This window comes from Adiantum capillus-veneris, chromosome 15 (genome assembly GCF_014529385.1).
Source record: "Adiantum capillus-veneris isolate H3 chromosome 15, ASM1452938v2, whole genome shotgun sequence".
NCBI lineage: Eukaryota > Viridiplantae > Streptophyta > Polypodiopsida > Polypodiales > Pteridaceae > Adiantum > Adiantum capillus-veneris.
This window is the reverse complement of record NC_140945.1, coordinates 128,961,986-128,966,502: the sequence shown is the minus strand read 5'-3', so window position 1 is coordinate 128,966,502 and position 4,517 is coordinate 128,961,986. Positions and strand designations below refer to the sequence as shown.

Sequence of the window (4,517 nt, the reverse complement as noted above, 5' to 3'; positions counted from 1 at the left end):
ACCTACAATTTCTTTGCTCTCCTAAAAATACTCCTTCTTTTCTAAAAGCACTCTTTCTTTTCTAAAACTACTCCTTCTTTCCTAAAATTTAGCCTAAAGTTTCTCCTCCTTGAGTAGGGTCAACTCTCATCTTCAATTATAGTCTTAAGGCTTGAATTTCCCATAGCAACCTATTTGTTCTCACGTAAGTAAAGGCCATAATTAATAGTCCAAGAGTTATCGTTTCATTGAAACGCTCTATGACTTAACAAAAATGTGAACTTCAAATAATTTTGCAAAGTAGCTGAAATAGTTTTTATTGAAAATCCTGGGCACATTGCACTAGTGAGGGAAAGAAGTTGAACAACCCCCCCCCCCCCCCCGCCCCCCCCTGCGCGCCTGACACAAAGCACCATATGGTTTTACTATGAGGATATTGTGGTGGGATCACTAGTGAAATTATGATGCACAAATTAGGGATCTCAAGGGGATTCAAGGGTTGGAGAAAAAGTGCACTTAGCTAAACTTTCGAGTTTGAATGACCCTTGTGCTCTCTCTCTCTTCTCTCTCTCTCTCTCTCACACACACACACACACACACACACACTATGATTGGTGTCGGCCTCTCAAAGAACAATGATGTGTGAGTACTATCATCCAAAAGGGGAGGGGGGTCTTGACAGGTTTTTAACTATCAAGTAGACTTAAGGTTCTTGGGGCTCTAACAACCGTCCATGGCTAGTGAAGGGCAAGGAGTTTCCCTGCTCTTGCCCCCTCCTCCTCCTCCTCCCCCCCCCCCCCCCCCCCCCCCTCTCTCGAGACACAAAGCACCATGGGGTGATGCTATGAGGATAATGTGGTGGGATCACATGAAAGAGTGTTTCGTGAATTAGGGATGTCAAGGGGATTCAAGTTTTGGAGAAGAAGTGTGCTTGATTGGACTTTCGGATTTAAATCAATATTCCCAAAGAACGTTTTTCTAAACAAGCAGGAAAAATGGGGCTATTGAACATTACAAGTTTTTTGTCGGGACTTTGCAAGGTTTTTTGAAAATCTATACTAACAGATAAAGGGGGAGGGAATTTCGCTTCCCCCCTCGCGCCACATGGCAAGTGCACGATGATCCGGCGAGTGAATTTTGAAGCCCGGTGGCACAGGCCCTACAGAGAGGGAGCGAGAGAGAGAGATTTGCTTTGATTGCGCTACTTTCTCCGCCGATTTTAATGGACGCGACCTTGACGGCTCTTCATGGCCTGCTCAACTTGCACGGCGATGGGACCTGCACGCAGTGCCATGCTGCAAGTGGTGGTTGATACTCGAGCGTCAGGAGTCGGGACTCAAGAGGAGAGGGTGCACCGAGGAGTTTCCAACCCGTCCTATGCGTACATCCTGCCGACGGCGCTCTTCGGACCAAAGCTTATACGTGTTGGAGGCCTACCTTGAAGATCTTGCTGGGCTTCATCGCCTTGACATCCCATGGACAAGCGGATGCGCTTGGCCATGTTCAGGGCATCTGGGTGACTCACATCCCCTTGCAAAAGGAGCTGCACGTCTTGAAGAGCAAGCTCAAGATTTCCAACAGCTTCATAAGCACGAGCGCATCAAAGCAGAGCCCACGAAAAGCCAGGGTGGACTTCGAGGGCAAGGTTGCATTCTCGAATAGCAACATCATGCTGAACAGGCTTCATCTGCATGAGGCAAGCGACACGATTGCTATGGAAGAAGCACGATCTGAGTGGTTTGGAGGGGTAAGCCTGAGGGCAAGCTCATATTGATCCATAGCGCCCAAATAATCTTTTCTCTGAAATCTCCAATGGCCTTCTTCTTTAAGCTCCCTTGCTCTTGATGCCATGTAAGGGGTGTATTCCTGTGTCTTCCCACCTTCATGATCCCTGGCTATGGTGGACGCAGGCTCTCTATTCTGATCACTGACATTGTCCTTGCCTTCCCTTCTCTGGTTTTTCTGATAGTGATGATGATATGAAGGTTTGTCCCGGCTTTGTGACCGTCGGTGGTGTGCATCAGGCACCCGAGCTGTCTGCTCATTTCCGTCAAACCGTCTACTGCCCCCATTTTGCCGATGATCACTGCCATTCACTTGATGCTGTTCTGCGCTCTCACAGTGCCCCACTGCCACCCCCAAGCATCCCACGTGGCCGCAGCCTTAGACTCACTATATTTGTGCACGAGCTCGGCTCTCGCCTCGCCTCAGGATGTCATCATCAATGACAAATTAAAGTGCTCGAAAAAAAACTAGGTTTAGTGTAATCCCACCTACAAATTTTGAAATTTACCTATAAATTTTATGTTTGAAGGTGCGAAAACCTACAGACTTTTGAAAAAATTAGTGTAATTTGGTGTAAAAACTTTCAAATTATGTCGATTTACCTAAGGTAAGGGAGCCAGTTTAGAGACGTTTTGTGGAAACGGGATGTTTTTGGGGGGGATTTTGTAAATCTCATCATTTTCAATATTTACGTATTGCACGAGATTCCTCATGAAAAGGTGAATCAAATGATACCAAAATGAATATTTTTTAGATTTTTTTTGAATGCTCCGTTTGAAACAATTCAGCTTTTGAGGCATTTTGAAGCATTAGAGACACTCAAGACCCAGTAATGGTACACTTTTCAGCAAATCACAACAAGACACATAAGCAAGATTCTTGGAATATGCCAAATTTCTTGCCTCTAAATTGAGGGTGGATATGTATCTAACCTGGGGGTCAAAAAATTTTGTCTCTAAATTGGCTCCCTTACCCTATGTTGTTTCACATATGTAGGTTTGCCAAGTTTTTGGAAAAACGTTTTTTTCGAGCACTGATCATTATTGTCATGCTCTCTTGCATCCGGCCATAGTCAGACGGGGGGAGTCAGTTCAGACGCCTCCAAGTTGTTGCCATCTCTCTCTCTCTCTCTCTCTACTTCTATACTTACTAAGGATAATGGGGGAAGGGATTCCGGCCCTCCCCCCACACACGTGTCAAACAGGAGTTCATTCCGGTTGGTGTGCCCTGACGTCCGACAGCGGACAGAGACTACACGAAGAGAGAGAGTTTGAGAGAGAGACTGCACGAAGCACGAAGAGCGAGACTCGAGAGTTTGAGAGAGACTAGATTGTACGAAGGGACGGATAGTGAATCAAATGTTGCAAGAGCGCTCCACCTCGCGAGTCGCATTCAGGCCTCCCATTGCCACACGCACACACACACACACACAGAGACTATTTAGCGCCGTCTAATTCTGATTACAATGTTTGTCAAAAATGTGTCGCAGCTTAATATCTGCCGACTTCAATTTCAAAAATGCCGGTTGAGGGCAAGAGGAAAGGGAGAAATTCCTCAAGAAAAATAGTGTAAAAACCCGAAAAGATAACCTAACTTACATATTTCCTCTTGAAAAAATCAAGGAGATATTGCAGTGTTCGTAAAAAATGTGTCTCCGCTTAATATCTTGCCGGTTTAAATTTCAAAAAAGTCGGTTGAGGGCAAGAGGAAAGGGAGAAATTCAGTCCAAAAATTGAGAAAAATAGTGTAGAAACCCAAAAAGATAACCTAAGTTTTACATATTTCCTCTTGACAAAATCAAGGAATTATTGCAGTGTTCGTAGAAAATGTGTATCAGCTTAATATCTTGTTGGTTTCAATTTCAAAAAAAGTCAATTGAGGGCAAGAGGAAAGGGAGGAATTCCGCCCAAAAATGGAGAAAAATAGTGTAAAAAGCTGAAAAAATAAACTAAATTTTAAATATTTCCTCTTAACAAAATCAAGGAAAGGAAGTTTATATGTTTGGAAAAATGAATTTTCTGAAATATTGCAGGCACACGCTTCCTCTCTTGGGTTGCCGAGAGACTACGTGTCTGCAAGTCCTGCACCACATTCTACACATCGACTAGCTGACCACCCTTTTTACCCCTTTTCCGAACACTGTTGTGGACTGTATCTGCATTTGTGTATGAGAGAGAGAGAGAGAGAGAGAGAGAGAGAGAGAGAATGTAAAATAACTAGCATATTTCACAATTTAGCTCTATTTTTGGAAAGAGAGAGAGAGAGAGAGAGAGAGACTATTTAGCGCCATCTGATTTTGATTACAACGTTCGTAAAAAATGTGTCTCAACTTAATATCGTGCCGATTTCAATTTCAAAAATGCGGGTTGAGGGCAAGGTGAAAAGGAGAAACTCCACCCCAAATAGAGAAAAAATAGTGTAAAACCCCAAATACAAAACCAAATTCCTCTCAAAAAGTTCAAGGAAAGGAATTTTGTATGTTTGGAAAAATGATTTTTCCTGAACACTACACGAGGGATTTTGAGTGTGTGTGTGTGTGTGTGTGTGTGTGTGTGTGTGTGTGTGAGAGAGAGAGAGAGAGAGAGAGAGAGAGAGAGAGAGATGATTTTCCTAAACACTACGCGAGGGATTTTGAGTGTGTGTGTGTGTGTGTGTGTGTGTGTGTGTGTGTGTGTGTGTGAGAGAGAGAGAGAGAGAGAGAGAGAGAGAGAGAGAGAGACATTATGCTTGCACCTCAAAGGCACATGATGTTA

General features: G+C 43.9%; 1 pseudogene; it reads right to left on the bottom strand.

The window, feature by feature from the left end:
* Positions 1-1,364: 1,364 nt before the first annotated feature.
* LOC147441478 (protein CLMP1 pseudogene) lies at positions 1,365-2,082 on the bottom strand (annotated as a pseudogene).
* Between the last annotated feature and the right edge of the window lie 2,435 nt (positions 2,083-4,517).